Below are 19,923 nucleotides of genomic sequence, written 5' to 3' on the forward strand. Positions count from 1 at the left end.
TCCCGCGGCCGCCGCCGCGCCCCACGCCGGCCTCCTCCCGCCCGGCCGCCGCCCGACCCTCGGCCCCGAAGACACAGTCGACTTACCCAGAGATAGAACAAACTGCTGCTTCTTTCCTTGTCGGGGATTAGGGCGAGGGAAGGTGGGGAGGGGGGAGAGGGGAGGAAATCAAGGTGGGTTTCACAGTTTTCCCACCTTAAAAAAGGAAATTAAAAAAACGAAGATAAGGGCAAAAAAAAGCTCAACAATATTTACTATTTCGGGGACACCCCCCACGACACACACCCACCCGCCTCCCCCCCAAAAAAGGGAGGGGAATTAATCCGTGGAATAAATGCTCCCGCCTGGCTGGGGAGTGAGGGAAGGGGGAGGGGAAAGGGGTCAAGTCCCAAAGATTCAGCCCCAGGGGGACCCTACAGCCACAGGCGGCAGCAGAAGCGGCAGGAGTAGGGGGTACAGAGTCCACAAGGTCGGGGGACGCTCTGCTGCCAGTTGGGAGTCCGACTCCCCCCTACCAAAATACGACTCCCTCTCTCACGCGGCTCCGGCCCTGGGCCCCCCCACCCAGGCTCGCCTAAACTTTCCCCCCTTCTCCTCAGCGACTGGTGGTTCCCCCCTCCCCCTCTGGGTGGTTGCACGGACTGCAGCAGCAAAGACTGGAACAGGCACCGCCGCCGGGGCTGTAGCTACTGTTGCTCTTGCTGATGCTGTAGCTCCCGCTGCTCCTGCCGCGGCCGCTGCAGCCGCTTCTCCCCCTCCTCCTAGTGCCTCAAACTCGGAACCGGTTGAAACCGGTTCAGACTGGGAGATTCCATCTCGGTTGAGTTTTCAGCCCATGGCGCCGCGGAGCGTTTGGAACCTGGGCCTCCGCCCCCAGCCCGCCTCCCCATTGGCCGGCTCCAGCCACTGCCGCGCCATCAGCCTACCTCTTATTGGCCAGATCTCCCGTCAATCCCACCTCAAGTCTCCACACGAGCCCGCCGCTTCGGCCCCCGCCTCTTTCCAGCAGCGATTTGCCTGCAGAGTGGGGGAAGGGAAGTGGGGCGGGTCGAAAAGGAGCGAGGAGGGGGGTGAAAGAGGAGGAGGTGAGACGGAGAGCTGTGCCCAGCGGAGAAGAGAGCAAAGAGAAGCCGCGCGAGGTATTGGTTCGAGCGACCTGGCAATCAAACGCAGCCCGCCCTCGACTTCCCGTTCCCCTCCCGCTGCTCCCCCTCCCAAAGCTCAGCCTGCAGGCCCGCCCTTACCGACGCGCTCATTGGCCGGCGCCTTTGGTGACGGAGAGGGTGGGGCGCAGCTCGTGAGCTGGTGGCGGCGGGAGTTTGAGCGCGGCGCGCGGCAGCATTCACTCGGCTTTCCCCTGATCTGTCCCGGCCCTCCCCCGTCTGCTCCCGCCAACCTTGCGGGGCCTGAGCCCGCGGTGATCAAGACCCGCCCCCTCGGATGGAAACCGCGCTTTAGGAATGGAGGACACACCCAGTTATTTTTTTAATCGGAGGTGGGGGTAGCAAAAAAGCGAAAAGAAAGCTGGAGAGACCAGTTGTAGGCCTCGGGCCTCTCATCCATTTTAAAAGCGTAGTCTTGGGGCCAGGGAGTTGAGAGTGAGAATAAGCATGAAAGAATTTGGGGTGAGATATGGGGGCGTGCACTCTTGGTGTGTGGTGATCGTATCAGTCTTGGAAAAGGTACCTGAGTGGTTCCTGGGCAAGACTCCTTCAAATTTTAACTAGATGTCTCTCCAGGCTAGAGTTTGCTCCAAGAACTAACCCTTCCTAGAAACTAAGACACTATAATTCCTGTAATTGGTGTAACCGGTATTTTTACTGGGTTAGGGTGCATGCCAGCAGCCTCCCACCAGGTGCCCTTGATTTGCCCCTACTCTTGACTTTTCTTTTCACCCTAGCTGCCCTTCACATTCTTCATCATCCCAAATAGTATTTTCTGTGAAAGTCACATGCACGTGGCCTTTCACGTGGTTGCCTCTCGTTTGTCCCCAAGTGCCCTCCAAATCAGCTTTACCGGTTTTTCTTAAGAAATAGAAAGTAACCCACCAAAATTTTCTAGGCCCATTGTGCCACCAAGAGGTTTAATTATGATTTATTAAGCCACAATTTCAACAGCAAATATTCACAACAATGAACAATAGCTAACATTAATGCACTACTTAAGAATAACTCCATCATCCTCACATAAGGAAAAATTGTAACTCAACTCTTGTATTTACCAAAATAATATTTCAGACCTAAGATTTTTACTCACTGCCTAACTGAATAATATCAAACCATAATATATAATATACCTGGCATATACTAGTCATTTGTAATACTTCTATTACAACTGGACTGGAGCTATCCTGGTTTTTGTTTTTAATGTTTTTATTTATTTTTGAGAGAGAGACAGACAGACTGCAAACGGGAGAGGGGCAGAAAGAGAGAGACACACACAGAATGTGAAGAAGGCTCTGGGCTCTGAGCTGTCAGCGCAGAGCCCAATGCAGGGCTCAAATTCATGAACCCCAAGATCCTGACTTGAGCCGATGTCACACAACCGACTGAGCCACGCAGGCTTCCCTGTCCTGTGTTTTTAGAACCTTTTCCTTCCACATTTGCAGCTCTTGTACCAGGCCACGTTTTTGTTTTTGTTTTTAGATGGCAGAATAATAGGAATAAAAACTGGGAGTAAGACCTGGCTTTACTCAAGAGTGTGCCCTTGGGCAAGTCACTTCACCTCTTTGGGCCTCAGTTTCCTTCTCACCCATTTAGTGAGGCTGACATCATCAATGCCTGTCTTATCCATGTAAGGATCAAATGAGTATGAAGAAAGAGTGTGACCCATAAAGCACTGTGTGGATTGTAAAGTTCAAATCGTCTCTTTTCATCCCATCTTTAAATCATCCCCTGTAAGAGGTCCTCTCTGTCTGTAGTGAATCAGATGTAAATATTTAGCCCATCATTTTTGCCTGAAGTTAGCCAAAATGGAGTATTTAATATCAACTTGTTATTAACAAGTATAAAAAGATGTGACAGGAGCAGATGTTTGATGACTGTATTTTCAAGATCAGATTCAGAACAAAGGTCTGACACATCTGATACTGTTTTCATTACCTTCATTTACTGGAATCAAACAGATTTCAAACCTTGAAGTGGGCTATGAATAAGAAAATGGTAGTAAACTATTGAGTGCCTGCCAGCTGTCTAGCAGGCTGAGACTTTTTTTTGTACACTATTTCAGTAAACTCTCATACCAGTCCTGCCAGATAGTTATTATTTTGCAATTTCACCCTACTTCCCTCTTTTCAAACACACATGCATATACACAGAGGTACAACTGTCCCACAGTGATTGAGTCAATATCAGAACTTATGTTTGTGTTCTTTCTCCTAGTTCACATTGTCTTAGAAAACAATAACATGCATCGTAAGTAAAAGAAACAAATTCATGAATTCCTTTTTAACACTACTTATTTCTATTTTTTAAATTATTTTTAATTTAAAACTACATGATCACAGCTAACAACTCAAACAAAGAAGTATCTATAGTAAAAAGTAAAAGTCCCCCTTATGTGTCCCCCCAGTTCTTTTTCCTGCCCATAAATAATTGTTAAGTGGGTGGTGTGTATGCTTTGAGATATTTTCTATGCATTTACAAATATATTTGCTTTGTGTTTTGTTCAATATATATGACATCATCCCATACACATTTTTCAGTGACTTGCTTTTTACTTAAAAGATCAGAATATATAAATCCACCTCATCGTTGTTAACAGCCCCATAGCCTTCCCCATCTTCTTAGTACCATAAGTGATTTAACCATTTCCCTACTGAGTACAATGGGCTGTTTCTGGTTTTTCCTCTTAGAAATAATGCTGCAGTGAATATCCCCAGACATTAATCTTTGGGCACAAATGTGAATACATTTCTAGGTTATCGTTCTAAAAGTGAAACAACTATGTGAAAGGCATGTATACTTGTTATTGTGATAGGTACTGCCAAGGTATCCCCTAAAAAGGTTGTATCAATTTACATACCCACCACAATATGTGAATACTACCTGTTTATTCCCTATCAAAGCCAAAAATATTTGCTATTACGATCACACCAGAGTCAATCTTTGAATTTTAATTTAAACTTTTGATTCTGAAGACAATCTCCCCTGTGACCTCTTTAAGGAATGCATAAATAATAAGATCAAATGTTCATATAGGGTGCCTGGGTGGCTCAGTTGGTTAAGTGTCTGACTTCAGCTCAGGTCATGATTTCACGGTTCATGAGTTCGAGTCCCACGTCAGGCTCTGTGCGGACAGCTCAGAGCCTGGAACTTGCTTTGGATTCTGTGTCTCCCTTTCTCTCTGTCCCTCCCCAGCTTGTGCTCTCTCTCTCTCTCTCTCTCAAAAGTAAATAAACATAAAAAAATTTTTTTTAAATAAAAAAATAAATCCCCATATAATATAGCAAAAAAAAGTTTTGCTTTTTTTATCTTAAAAGAGAACCAGTCATTTCACTCTTTTTGAGAAAACTGATACCACTTTGCACTCAGAGATACAGCAGTGACCTTCCAACTTGCACTTCTTCCTAACAGTCAGAAAAAAATGGACAGAATATACCATAAGTATGACTCACTGGATGTATTCATGTATTAAGCACAAATTCACAATTCCATGGTCTTTTTCTTCCAATGAATCACTAGGGCATGACTGTAACTTGTAAGACCTGAAAGGAAACACTGGAAGAAATATTTCTTTATAAATATCTTATAAGGCAATAATTGTTTTTCTATTTGCTCTTAAAAATACTTCAGGGGCACCTGAGTGGCTCAGTAGGTTAAGCATCTGACTTTGGCTCAGGTCATGATCTCACAGTTCGTGAGTTCGAGCCCCACATCAGGCTCTGTGCTAACAACTCAGAGCCTGGAGCCCGCTTCATATTCTGTGTCTACCTCTGTCTACCCCTCCCCCACTTGCACTCTGTCACTCTAGCTCAAAAATAAATAAACATTAAAAATATTTTTTAAAATATTTCATAAAATAGTATGTCACATTACAACCAAAGATTTAAAAAACATTACTGATGTAACTTGGACAGCAGCATAATTGTGAATGATGCTCAGAGATGGAGATGGGAGAGAAGGGATACCGTTTTCAAGAAAAAATTAACCTGGGAAGGCATAGTCCAAGTGACAACCCCATTCCTATCTACCTCAATTTACAATGTCTAGAATGTTTATAGAAAATTATGAATAAATTGTTTGTGGAGCTAAATTATCTTCTGTGTCCAAGAGCTCAGCAAATTATCTATATGAAGTCTATGAAACCTCAAATCCATCAGGAGCAGAATCAGCAACTGTCTCAGTGTGTGTTGCTGCCTTTTTGAGAACATATCAAAAAACATCTGACAAGGCTGCTACGTCTCAGAGTTATAGTTTGTCAGAAATTTAGACAGTTCTGCTAGGTGACATTCAACAATGGGTACCAGACTCTCTTACTCATGGAGAAATGAGAAATTAAATATCATTTAACTAGGATCATTCTCAAGCATGACAGAGGAAACCACAAAGCTGTATTTCTAAGCCAAAAATAAAAATACGTAAAACAAAATAAAACACTAGGGAAGGTGGAATTAGTATCTGTAGCCTGGAAAGATGTGCCATTTCTTTCACACGCAAACATATAGTTATCTATTAGCAATGAGAATCAGAAGAGTAAGTTAAGGGGTGCCTGGGTGGCTCAGGTCTGAGCATCTGTTAGACTCTTGATTTCAGCTCAGGTCATGATCCCAGGGGTGTGGGAATGAGACAGAAGGGGTCTGAGCATGGAGCCTGCTTGAGAGTCTCTCTTCCTCTCCCTCTGCCCTTCTCCTGCTTATGCTGGCGCCTGGGTGTCTCAGCCGGTTAAATATCTGACTTTGGCTCAGGTAATGATCTCATGGTTCGTGAGTTTGAGTTCCACATAAGGTAAGCTCATGCCCCACTTGTGGTGAGCTCAAGTCCCGCATTGGGTGAGCATGAGCCACACACTGAGTGAGCTCCACTTCTCTCTCTCTCTCTTTCTCTCTCTGCTCCTTGTTCACTTGCACCATCTCTCTTAAAAATAAATAAATAAATAAAATTTAATTTAATTTAATTTAATTTAAAAAAGAAAAGGATAAGTAAGTTAACAAAGGAAATGAAGAGGGGACACTAATCCATTCATCCAACACGTATTGAGTGCTTAGTGGTCACTATTCTAAAGGATGAGGATTTGAGAGGAAACAAATCCTATAAAAATTTCTACCTTCAATGGGTTTTGAGTCTATCAGACGACACTGTAAGTAAATAATAAGTCAGAGAAATGGTGTGTTATATGGAGGTAAGTACTAAGGTTAAAAATGAATCAAGATATTGAAATGAGGACTTCTGGGTTCCCTAGACAAGGTGGCTAGGGAAGGTGTCACCTAAAACGTAACACTCAAAAAAAGACATAAAGGAGATGAAATGGGAAGTCCTTGCAAGTATTTAGAAGAGCTTTCCAGGCAGATGGAAAAATGGGCCTGAGGCAGCAGCATGTTTGGTGGGTTATTTATAGTGGTGAGCTAGAGTCAGACCTGGGAACCAATTGTTAAGTTTTCAGGAATTTTGCAAGCTGGTTGTCAAGCAGAGCTGTATGAAAAATTAAACTCCATACACTATTAAACAAACTATATTACAAAGATAGTAAATCCTCAAAAGTCATCACTTCCTAATTACATTATTGCACTTAACTATTACCTATACTCTTGAGATTACTTACATCAGTGTTGCATGATGGAAATACTATGTAATGATATGCTACTGTACATGTTTCGACATTTTGTGACATCATATTGGTAGTCTGACATTGGCCATGGTAGGAGTACTCATACTATAGAAGTCAGCTAAAATCCATGACATTTTCTCTTCAGAGCTTTTATTGTTAAATCTTTTTTTTTTCTGTTTATTTATTTTTGAGAGAGACAGAGAGAGAGAAAGAGACAGAGAGAGAATGTGAGAAGGGAAGGGGCAGAGAGAAAGGGAGACACAGAATCCAAAGCAGGCTCCAGGCTCTGAGCTGTCAGCACAGAGCCTGACATGTGGTTCAAACTCACGGACTGTGAGATCATGACCTGAGCCAAAGTCGGATGCTTAACTGATTGAGCCACCCAGACACCCCTTGTTAAATCTTTATCAAGGAGGCCAGAGTTGTGATCAGAGCTGACTGAGCAAGAGAGAGATGAAGTCATAGCAATAAAGGGGCCAGTTAGGGAGGCAGATGGTGCAGGGCCTTCCTGTAGGCCACTGCAAATGCATTGGCTTGTTTTCTCAGTGAGACTGGAAGCCACCCAAGTGATTGAACAGAGAAATGACTTGATCTGACTTCAAATCTTAACAGGATCACTCTAGATGCTGTGATAAAAATAACCTAGAAGCAAGGATAGAACTAGGGAGAGCAGTTAGGAGACCGTATTCATCCAGGGATTGACTGTGGCTTGGCCCAGAGTGGTAGTCATGGAAGTACTCAAATTCTAAATATATTTTGAAAGTAGAATCAAAAGACTTCCTATAGGATTGGACTGGGATCTGTGAGAAAGAGAGGATTCGAGGCCGACTCCATGGATTCTGACCTCAGTGACTAGAAGGGAGGAGTTCTTGTTTTCTGAGATTGGCTGGAAAAGCAACAGTTGGAGGGGAGTGTGGTAGAATTAGGATCTCAATTTTCCATCACCCATACATTCCTTAAAGGCAGGGGCTTTGTGCCAACTTCTAAGTTGTGCTTAATAAATATTTGTTGAATTTACAAATTAATCTCTTTTGGCTTTTATAATAAAATGAAGTCCTGGAAATCAATGTTTATGAGAAGACATCACCAGATGTGAAATTCTATTAAGTCCAGAACTCTGAACAAGAGAGGCCACTAGATGCCACTCCAAGGAAGGCCCATTTGACTTCCTTTAATTCTACACTTAGTAGGTCTGACTCATTTGTCTGATCACAAGAAGTTCGGGTATTATCACCATTAGCAGAAAACTTGAAAAACAAACAATAGTAATATCAAATTTTGATAATATCTTATTAAAAATTATGTTTCAAAACCTTTTTCTCATCTAATAAAGTGAAAATAGATTATAACAATAAAAACTGTTCTGTCACATGCTCTTTCTTTAGAAGACATGAAGAAACTAGCAAAATTAGTGGCTCTATTTCAGTGATTCTCTATAGGGGGCAATTTTGCCCCCATGCAGATGTTTAGTAATTAAACGTTGCCTCACAAAACAACATTGTTAGCCAATGTCAGATTCAGGCACAGCACATTAAAGCCTAGATAGACCAGCAGGTGAAGGAAATAATAAAAACAAGTGCAATAATGACTAATACAAAGACATTGTTGGTAGTTACAAGTGGCTGGGGACAAGGTGCTACTAGCATCTAGTGGGCTGCTGCCAGGGGTGCTGCTAAATATCCTGCGTGTATAGGACAGGCCTCCACAGCAAAGAATTATTTCAGCCCAAAATATCAATAGTGCACGTGTGTGTGGACAGATGGTAGCTGCACTTATGAGCAGAGTGTAATGTGTAGAGTTGTGGAATCACTATGTTGTGAAACATCTGAAACTAATGTAACATTGTGTGTCAAGTATACTTCAAAAAAAAAATCCACCGGAACTCTGATCTGTGTATAAAATAGTTGAAGTTATCTTGGCTCACTGGAGGAAAACAAAAGCTGAACCTCAACTAGATCAGTGTTTCTCAAACTTTCCTGTATATATGAATTGCCTGGGGAACCCATTGAAATGCAGATTATGATTCAGTAGGTTTAGGGAAAAGCTGAAATTCTGCATTTCTAACAAACTCCCAGGAAATGAGGATGCTAATGCTGATGGTCCGTGGACCACACTGAGTAATAAGGAACTAGATTATGCTACTGTAGTGTCTTGCTGGGGTGGGATGGGAACAAAGATTCTTTAAGAATTTGTACTGTGAAGGTCCCAAAAATAATGTTTGGGGCATGCTATGTGCAAATTCATAATGGGCTCATTATAAATACATTATTTGGGGGGGGGTCCGGGTGGCTCAGTTGGTTAAGCACCTGACTTCAACTCAGGTTATGATCTCACAGTTTGTGAGTTCAAGCGCCACACTGGGCTGTCTGCTGTCAGCACAGAGCCTGCTTTTGATCCTGTGTCTCCCTTTCTCTCTGCCCCTCCCCTGCTCATGCTCTATCTCAAAAATAAACAAACATATTTTAAAAATACAATGTTTTTGAGATGCCTAGCTGGCTTAGTCAGAAGAACAGTCAATTCTTGATCTCAGGATCATGAATTCAAGCCCTACACTGAGTGTAGAGATAACCAAATAAATATATAAATAAGCTTAAAAAAATGAATGATTTGGTATGACTTGCCAGTACAACATTTTATTTGCAATGTAACTAGAAATTGAAGATTTTCAAATGAATAATATTTAAACCACTTTTCACATGAAAAGAGAAGTGAAAAGCGTTACATAACTGTATGGGCTATTATAATAATAATTTCAGTAATTCCAGTCCTCTGTGGATGAGGCTGTATGCCATTTACCTAAGATATGCAGAAAAGAGTATATATGGGTAAGCGTGAGATCATAATATCCTCCTCTACAGGTTCCTTTTATAACAATTGTTCAGTTGAACAGAAGTGGGAAAAAAATCTTCGTACATACATACATTCATTCTTCCTGTCCATCTTCACACCTTCAGAAAGCCAGAGAAAAAAGGAGAGGGCACTCGTGGAATTGAAGAAATCCAATTAAAACTCTCCTCTTACTCAACACTTAACAACAACAACAACAAAAATGACAACACATTTCCACAGTACATTTGGAGGTAACAAAGTGGTTTCTTTACAGAGCTCTTAATCTTGGACACTTACTGGTTTTTCTAGTTGGATACAGTCATCTGCTGGAAATCAAATAGTAATAATTGTTTATAAGAAAATTGCCCAGTAAATTACCATTTATCAGTATCTACTATTTGCCAGATGCTTTACATGTGTAAATAGCATTAAATAAGTCAGAAATAAGGCCAGAGGTAACTCAAATTTCTAAATGTTTGAATGTTTGATAAAATAAAAAGCAAGGTTTGGGTCTCCTGGGTGGCTCAGTTGATTAAGTGACTGACTCTTGATTTTTGCTCAGGTCATGTTCACACAGTTCCAGAGTTCAAGCCCCACATTGGGCTCTCCATTGAGCGTAGAGCCTGCTTGGGATATTCTCTCTCTCCTCTCTCTCTCTCTCTCTCTCTCTCTCTCTCTCTCTCTCTCTCCCCACTCCCTCTCCCTCTCCTGCCCCTCTCCCCTCTCTCCCGCTTGTGCTCTCTCTCTTTCAAAATAAAAAAAATAACAATTTAAACCAAAAAAATAAAAAGTAAGATTTTTAAAATACTTATATTCAGGGAAATTTAGGTTGTGCCATAATTCCAGGAACACAGAAAATGTATGACAGTATAAATTCAAGTTAAAATGATTTCTTCCTGATTTATCCTGATGATTATTTCATGACACTTGTCTTTATCTATAGAGATCTAGCGTACTGAACACATTCTATAAAAAAAGCATTTTAATGTATTTTAATATTTGAAAATGTTTAACTTATCCTGAGATCCATGAAAGCTGAAGAATTTGAAAATCTTTCTTTTTTTTTTATAGGGAGGGGCAAGTGGGGGACAGGGCAGAGAGAGAAAGGGAGAATCTTAAGCAGGCTCTGGGTGGCTCAGTAGGTTGAGCATCTGACTTCAGCCCAGGTCATGAGCTCAGGGTTTGTGAGTTCGAGTCTCACATCAAGCTCTGTGTGGACAGCTAGGAGCCTAGAGCCTGCTTCAGATTCTGTCTCCCTCTCTATCAGCTCCTTCCCTATTCATGCTCTGTCTGTTTGTCTGTCTCTCTCTCTCAAAAATAAATAAACATTAAAAAACAAATGTGACTGTGCCCTTCCACTTCTAGAAAACCCTTCAGTGGTGACCCAATACCTCACAAGAAAAGAAACCCCAACCCCCTAACACATCAGGCAAGGCCCTTGATGACTGAGCCCTGCCTCCCCCAGTTCTGTTTATCTCTGATGTTTGCACACCATCTACTCAGGCCCTGCTGATTGCCATTCCCCAGAATAAGTCTCATAGCTGTAGGCCTTCACGTGTGCTACTTCCCCCATCCAGACTGTTCTTCCCTCCCTTCCTCCCTCCAGAGCCTTCACTGATTCCCTGGACTTGAGTTTATCCATGACCCCCACAGTTCCTGTGCCTGCATCCATCATGGGATTTGCTTACTGCAATATAATGTCCTGCTTACACGTCTGTCTCCTGACTCCAGCAAGAAATTCCAGGATGGTGCACAGAACTGAACATGCAGTCACATCTTACAAATTCAAGATGTCTTAAATTTTTTCTTTTTATTGCTTTTTATTTTATTTTTGAGAGACAGAGAGAGACAGCTGGAGCAGGGGAGGGTCAGAGAGAGAGAGACACAGAATCTGAAACAGGCTCCAGGCTCTGAGCTAGCTGTCAGCACAGAGCCCGACGCGGGGCTCAAACCCACGAACCATGAGATCTGACCTGAGCCGAAGCCGGATGCTTAACCGACTGAGCCACCCAGGCGCCCCACAAATTCAAGATGTCTTGAGTGAATAAATGAATTAATGAACACATATCTACAAATGACCTTCCAAGCAGGGAGAACAACATGAGGGAAGAGAAGCATGGTGAATAAGGGCTCCTGAAGGGAATTTAGAATGGCTGGAAAACATATTGGAAGAAGGAGAATACTTAGAAATGGAATAAAAAGAGAAGCAAGAAGAGATCCAGGGAGTTTGACAATTTGGACTTTATCTTGAGGACAACAGCAAATCACCAGTGGGTTTTAGTAAAGGGGGTAATTGGATTTGCATTTCAGGAAGATTATTGTAAAGAATAGATTGGAAACAAACAAGACTGGCAACAAGGAGGTACATTAGAGTGACTATTCAGAACACCAAGGAAGAGCTCATGATGGCCTTGAACTGATTGAGCATCCTCTTGGGCTGGCAGGAAATGGGAAGGTTCAGGAAATGTTAAGGACATATGTTAACGTGGTGCTGCCTACATCTTCTCTCCCCAACTGAGTGATAAACTTCTGAAGAACAGAAACACTGCAGAAGATGTCTTTTTATTTCACTAAGTTACCTTGGGTGCCTACCTATTGATTAGGTGTTGAACAGATACCTGTTGATTACATAAGTTAATGAATGAATTTTTTATAGCTATCCCCAGGTAGAGCTGATAAATCCTTACTCTTAAAAAGCAAACAAACATATAACTCGACTTAGATCTAGAAAAGACTCTAAACAAAAACGTTTATCAAAGTAGTCGTGTTAGGCCTGAAAAGAGGACCAAAAAGGCTAGCTTATGGAGTATTTTTGTCAAAAGAGGTAAATATAATCTAGGTATAAAATTTCCTATTACCCCTCAGAAGAAAGGAGACTGTTATTTTTTAATTTTTTAAAGTTTTTACTTATTTTTAAAAGTAATCTCTACCCCCAACGTGGGGCTCAAACTTAGAATCTCAAGATCAAGAGTAGCACGCTGTTCCTTATAAGCCCACCAGGCGCCCCCTGGAGACTCTTATTTTAGAGCAAGTGCTTAAAAGGATCTCATTTTACACAATTTATACCAAGAGAAAAGTCTGTGCAACTAGCCACATAGAATTCTATTACACGGAAATTCCTTGTCCAAAGCAATGTAAAAGTATATCGTATGCTATTACTGTATGCTGTGTGCTATATTTGTTTGGAGAAATCCTGTCACTTATATATGTCAGAAATGTCAGAAATGATGTTCTGTGCTTTCCACAGAGAAAAATCCTGAACACTTTTCAGATTCCCTCTGGAAATCTTCTTGTAACTCATAAAATATTGAACTATGATTCCTGAAGTTACAGAGCAAACCAAACGACAAAGAGATATATTGGAGGTGATGGAAGAGGGCATTATAGTTAATCAATAACCAACTATTGGAAATCAGCAATAATCTTAACATAATAAACACATTTAGCCTACATAATGAGAGCTTTGATTCATTTCTCAACCTTTACCTACTTATTTCCACAAAGAAGTGATGACAAAAGTTTAAATTTTGCAGTTCAATATCCCGTCAAAAACATTTTCAAACAAGGTCATAACTAATCAGACACACAAAAAAGAAACAAAGTCACAAATGCTAATTCATCTTTTCCATTTGTATAACTCTTGGTGATAAATTGAAAAAGAAGCATAGATTCTTTTCTAAAACAAGCAGGGGCACCTGGTTGGCTCAGTCTTTTAAGCCTCTGACTGACTCAAATCAAGATCTCGAGGCTCTGTTCATAGGCTTGGTTTATGAGCTTAAGACCTGCATCTGGCTCTCTGCTGTCCTGCTTCCAATCCTCTGTTCCCACCCCACCCCCCTGCTCTTTTCTGCCCCTCCTCCACACATTCTCTCTTCCCCTCTCTCTCTCTCTCTCTCCCCCCAAAATAAGTATTAAAAAAAATAATAAAACATGGAAAAAGATCTGTGCTACACACAGTAGCAAACCACTAAAAAACACATTATAAAATCTAATTGTCAACTAACAGAATCAGTTTTCTAAAAACGGAACTTATGACAGCAACATTATCTTACCTGAAAAATTTAACCTAAAAATGCATTACTCCAACTTTACTTGTTTGAAAATATTAAAAAGCACAACAAAAAGGACCAAAGATGGGAACAGTTTGAACTGTGATGTTCAAATTTTTGTTTTAATTGAAAGATAAGGGCTTCACCAAATGAACTTTCAATTATTAATTTTTGTGGTCCTAATTTTTTTGCCTACTTTTATTTCTAGGGGTTTTGTTCATTTTTTGCGTTTTTACTTTTAGTTGGTCACCTTTTTAATTTTTTAATGTTTATTTATTTATTTTTGATAGAGGGAGAGAGAGCACACACATGCACAAGGAGGGGGAGAGGCACAGAGACAGGGAGACGGAGAATCCCAAGCAGGCAGCACACCTGACACTGAGCTCCAGCCCATGAACCGTGAGATCATGACCTGAGCTGAGATGAAGAGTTGGCTGCTCAACTGACTGAGCCACCCAGGCACTTCAAGTTTTTTTAAATTTTATTTTTATTATTATTTATTTAGCTTGAGAGAGAGAGAGAGAGATGGAGAGTGAGAGCGAGCAGGAGTCAGAAAGGGGTAGAGAGAGAGGGAGACAGAGAATCTCAAGCAGGCTCTACACCATCAGCACAGAGCCTGATGTGGTGCTTGAACTCATGAACTGTGAGATGATGACCTGAGCCAAAACCAAGAATTGGATGCTCCACTGACCAAGCCACCCAGGAGCCCTCAAGTTTTTAAATGGCAGATGAAAATTAAATGATCTTTCTCAAATTTTTTACAATTTATTTTGTAAAGAAAATTTAAGAGACTAGTCAATTCAATATTGTTGATAAGATAATTTGAAAAATAATATCAACCATACCTGAGGTTAGCAGGTTTGCAAAGATTTTTTACTTCAACCCACAGTAAGAAAAAAAATACGTTTTTCATTGTGACCCAATCTACATGTCTCATATAAATGACTGAAACAGGATGGTAGTTTCATGAAACATTGCTTTCCATACTGACTGCAATGCACTCTGATATTTTCAGTTCTATTCTATTCAATTTCAGTTTTAAAAGATCCACTAAAGTGATGGGCTGTGGCCTGCTGCTTGAAAACCTCAGCTTCAATCAACGCACATTGAAGAAAAAGTATAGTGATTAAAGGCTCTAGGGACAGATGTCTGATTTTATGTCCCAGCTCTACTACCTTCTAGCTCTGTGGTTTTGTGCAAGTTGACCTTGCCTCCCCATTCATAAAGTGAGGATAACAACAGAACCCTCTTCACAAGGTCATTGTGAGAATTGTGGTTAATACATGTAATACTCGTAATGTTTATGTCAAAGTGCCTTCCATTTTTGGGTGCCTAGCTGGCTCAGTTGAAGAATGTGTGGCTCTTGATTTCAGTGTTGTGGGTTTGAGCCCCACACTGGGTGTACAGATAACTAAACATAAATAAATAAACTTAAAAAAAAACTGCCTCCCATTTATTAAGCACTCGATACATTATATTATTATTACTATTGCTACCACTACTACAACGACTATGACTACAACTATGACTACTACTACTACTCTTATTATTATTTACTGGTCAGTGGGTGGGGAGAGACCTTTCAGAACGCCTGTGTGCAGTCCGTGGTCCAGGCACTCTCCGCCATTCCAAGACACACTGCTCTCATGACTCTTTTATTTGTTGATAAATTATAACCATGACAAATTTGGCTTTTATATAGTAGTAAGATAAAATGTTTGCCACTTCATCAAAATACAATTTTTCTTGTTTAAAAAAAAAATTCAACCTCTCTACAATGACCAAATAGCTACCCCTCAGAGTCAAAGAATAATTTTGTTGCAGAGGGTGGGATCAACCTCATCGAGTCACTTTGACAGGAGATTCCAGTGTTTAAAAGGTGTTTGCAGCCTCTCCCTCTGGTGAGGAAATGTGTTTTAATGAGACATTTAAAATCTTGATCTTTGTCTTTAGAATTTTTTTTTTCTTGCTCTCTTTTCTTGTTTTGTTTTTTTTTTTTTTTTAATTTTTATTGGTTGTGGCGAGGGGAAGGACTGGAGAACGCGGAGGAGGATGACAGCGTGCACAGAAAACAGCCGCAGCAGAGGGGGGTGACAGAACTGCCAAGGGGAAAATGTAGGTGTCCCAAAGCTGCCTCGAGTTAACGCACACGAAGTAGGGGTCAAGGAGGAGCTCACCTGGAACACGGCCATCCCGTTGTGTGCGGCACAAAGGGCGGAGATCCTCTGAGGCCTCGGTCCCGCTCCTCAGCAGACTAGGAAGCCCGGGCGCGGCTAAGCGGGGGCCGCGGTAGGGGAGCAGTGGTCCCAGGGATGCGCCCTGGCCTCAGAGCCCTTGGGAAGATTACCGTGCACCCCAGGGACGCCTCGCACATAGCGGACGCTCAGCAAACGGCCGCTGAATCTGACCCGACGACTCGATGACAGTATCACTGGCTGTCGCCCGCGGCCCACCGCCCACACTCAGCCCAGGGACCCGAGTTCGCAAGGGCGCTAACCCATCCCCCCCGCCTCCCCTGCCTAGAATTTTTAAATTTTTATTTTGGGGAGAGAATGTAAGTGGGGAAGAGGGGCAGAGTGAGAGAGAGGGAGAATCCCAAGCGGGCTCTATGCTCAACATGGAGCACAACACAGGGCTAGATCTCACAACCCTGGGATCATGACCTGAGTTGAAATTAAGAGTCGGATGCTCAACCCACTGAGCTACCCAGGTGCCCCTAGAATTTTTATTCATTCAGGTTTACACAGCTTGAAGTATCACATTTGAGATCTACAGCTCTAATTATATCATAAAACAAAGTATTTTCCCCCTTTTTAGAAAGTCACCAGAAGAAAAAAAAACCAGATATTTCCCCCTAAAATCATAACCTTCTAAAGAGACATATTCCAAACATTAACACAGCACCTATATTAGCCCTAATGTCAAATGCTTTATAAAATGAAGTACAGAATAAAAACAATTCCAGAGTTTTAAACTGTGCATTAGTGGGGCGCCTGGGTGGCTCAGTTGGTTAAGCCTCCGACTTCGGCTCAGGTCAGATCTCACGTTTGTGGGTTCGAACCCTGTGTCAGGCTCTGTGCTGAGGGCTAACTCAGAGCCTGGAGCCTGCTTCGGGTTCTGTGTCTCCTTCTCTCTCTGCCCCTCCCCCTCTCATGCTCTTTCTCTCTCTGTATCAAAAAAATAAATAAATAAAACATAAAAAAAAAGAAAAGTTAAACTGTGCATTAGTTTATTTTTCTTTTGTTAAGACTAATGGAATCTGTTGTTAACATCATTTTAATTCTATTAACTTTAGCCAAGTTAACAGCTATTGTTAGAAAAGAAACTCCCTAATGACATTATAATGACGTTACAATTCCAAGAGTACCACTTTCTGAACTGTTATTCAGATTGATTTCAAATGCTTAAGGCAGCCGTAGAGTTACTGTACAAATCACACTAGTTAATATTGAAACTGGCTTTCTTTGAATATTCCTCAGTTTCCATATCTGCCTTTGCTCCTCTGCCAGAACTACACATTTAGTTATTTAAAAAAATTTTTTTTAATGTTTATTTACCATTGAGAGAGAGAGAGCATGATCATGAGATGGGCAGAGAGAAAGGGAGACACAGAATCCAAAGCAGGCTTCAGGCTCTGAGCTGTCAGCACAGAGCCCAACACAGGGCTCAAACTCACAAACCATGAGATCATGACCTCAGCCGAAGTCGGATGCTTAACCATCTGAGCCACCCAGGCACCCCTTAATATTTCTTATAAAGTCCTGTGAGACTTCAGAGGGGTTGCAGCAGGTGGGGTAGGATGGAAAGAAGACGTGTGGGACACACCAGTGCACTGCAGTCAAGGATCTGCTGAATGTCTGTCTCTCTGCTAGACTGTTGACAGGACCACATGTCTCTTCAGTGCTCAGTAGCAAGCATCATAACTGGCCAAACAATAGATTTTTTTTTAAATAAAAAAATAATTTAGATAGAGAGAGAGACATAGACAGAGCACAAGCAGAGGAGGGGCAGAGAGAGAGAGAGAGAGAGAGAGAGAGAGAGAGAGAGAGAAGGAGACACAGAACCTGATGAAGGCTCCAGGCTCTGAGTTGTCAGCATAGAACCTGATGCAGGGCTGGAACTCACAAACCTTGAGATCACAACCTGAGCCAAAGTCAGATGCTCAAACTACTGAGCCACCTAGGTGCCCCTCAATCAATCTTTGTTGAATGAAAGAACACACATTTATTATATGCATACTCCAGTCTACTACATACAAGACAATGTGTTGGGTACTTCAGGAAAAGACCCAAGTAAGACAGGGGGGGTTTGTCCTTAAGAGATCAGACTTGCGAATAAAGTGCTACCACACAATGTAAGTACTTTGAAGGGAAGTGGGTGGTGGGTACCTTGCAACTATAAGAAAATATGACATCAAGCATTTCCACTTACCAAATGCCAGGCTCTGAACTAAAACCTGTATCTCCCTCATTCAATCCTCATGACAGCCCCATGTGGTGGTAAGAAACTCGCCCAAGAGCATAACCAATATTTGAGCCTAGCTTATCCAGTCTTCTGGTACCAAAGCAGAAAGTTACACAGAGACACAACAGCTGAAATACAGTGAGTCCTTATTAGTATGTCCAGCCACTTCTCCATGCCCTGCTAACACCTTACAAGCCATAGTAGCCAACATAAAAACTGATTTAAAAAACTGAAATGTTGAGTATGTAATGTAAACACGTGTTTTTCCTCTGCATGTTTTTCTTGCAGACAATGCATTCTCATGATTCAAACATTTTTAAAAAGTAAGCAGGTTCAGTTAAAAGTCTCCTACTCCTGTCTCCTATTGGTTCATAACCTGGATTGCTGGATTGCTGCCCCTTGTTTTTCAGCATCATATTTGTATGAAGATACAAATAAAAACATATATATTCTTACCTGGCATCTTTTTTTCTCACAAAAGATAGTATACCACACACACCATTCTGCCCTTTGTTTTTCAGTTAGTGATGTACATATGTCTTGAAGATCTTTCTGTATCATCAGTACATCGTTCTTTCTTGGGAGCATAGTATTCCATTTCATGGATACACTACAATTTATTTAACCTGATCTTTATTGAGAGACATTTGGATTGTTTCCAATTTTTCATACCACAAACAATACTGTAATGAAGAGTCTCGTACATAGGTCACTTAGCACGTGTGGAAGTACATGCACAGAGTTAATTCCTAGGGGTAGTGTTTATCACTGGGTCAAAGGACAGATGTATTTGTAATTTGGATAGATATGCCAAATTTTCCTCTAAAGGGATTAAATCAATTTACATTCCTACTCGCAGTGGATGAGCGCACCTGTTTTCCCACAGCCTCTCAACACAGAGTGTTAGGAGACTTCGGTTATTTGACAATCCAATGGCTGCAATACGGCGCTGCAGCGTTTTTCTCATTTTAAGTGAAGTTGAACTTTTTTTCTTATGTTTAAGAGTTTGTATTTCCTTCTCTCTGAACTGTCTGTTCACATCTTTTGTCCATTTTTCTCTTGTTGGTTTTTTCTTTGGTTTCGATAAAAGTTTTTTCTAGATAAAGGAGTTTAGCTTCTGCCTATTACCTAAGCTGCAGCCACTTTTCTATAATATTGTGTTCAAAGTTCTAAGCAATCCAACAAACATGTATTGGATATGATATAAAAATATTCAAAAGGAGAAGGCAATACATCATTGTTTAAACATAATTATGTATCTAGATAACTTTAAAAATTGATTCAAATTAATAAAATTAAATGAATATTTACAGATAAAGGAAACGGAAAATAGTGTTGGGCCCAATAAGAATATAACATAAAATATACACAATAAGACCAGTTTTCTATGTAGTAGGAATAAAAAAAAAATAAGACTTTCTTTACAATAACTACACAAAATACAAAGTACCTAGAAGTAATTTTGCAAGGAAAGAGTATTATCTATAGGAAGAAAAACATAACATTTTATTCAAGTCTTCATTATTAAAAGAAGACTTACATAAATAGAAGCAGAACAGATTATCAGATGAGGAAATTATATATTTGAAAGAGGTCACTTATCAAAGTATTTTTTAAATGTTTATTTATTATTTATTTTGAGAGAGGAAGAGTGCATTTGTGCACACACAAGCGGGGGTAGGGACCGAGAGAGAGGAGAGGGAAAACCCCAAGCAAGTTCGACATTGTCAGCACAGAGCCCGATTTAGGACTCGAACTCACGAACCATGAGATTATGACCTGAGCTGAAATCAAGAGTCCAATGCTTAAACAACTG

At 41.2% G+C, this 19,923-nt stretch overlaps 1 protein-coding gene and 1 long non-coding RNA gene across 4 annotated transcripts in view; both read right to left on the bottom strand.

Moving 5' to 3' along the window:
• Positions 1–1,168, bottom strand: part of XPO1 (exportin 1) — a 44,328-nt gene extending 43,160 nt beyond the window's left edge. The window contains exons 1-2 of one of the 3 annotated variants that reach the window (XM_029937440.1): positions 927–1,168; positions 87–195 (exon numbers count right to left, since the gene is read on the bottom strand). The gene's annotated coding sequence lies outside the window, so the exon portion shown is untranslated. Of the gene's footprint in view, positions 1–86; positions 575–926 lie in introns of those variants that run through there. The other 2 variants (XM_029937441.1, XM_029937439.1) reach the window with 2 other exon arrangements.
• A 3,513-nt stretch (positions 1,169–4,681) lies between these two features.
• Positions 4,682–19,923, bottom strand: part of LOC115289861 — a 111,099-nt gene continuing 95,857 nt past the window's right edge. Inside the window, exon 3 of the long non-coding RNA XR_003907845.1 lies at positions 4,682–4,718. This is a non-coding gene — a long non-coding RNA (uncharacterized LOC115289861). The remainder of the gene's footprint in view (positions 4,719–19,923) is intronic.

Source organism: Suricata suricatta, chromosome 4 (assembly GCF_006229205.1).
Source record: "Suricata suricatta isolate VVHF042 chromosome 4, meerkat_22Aug2017_6uvM2_HiC, whole genome shotgun sequence".
Lineage (NCBI taxonomy): Eukaryota > Metazoa > Chordata > Mammalia > Carnivora > Herpestidae > Suricata > Suricata suricatta.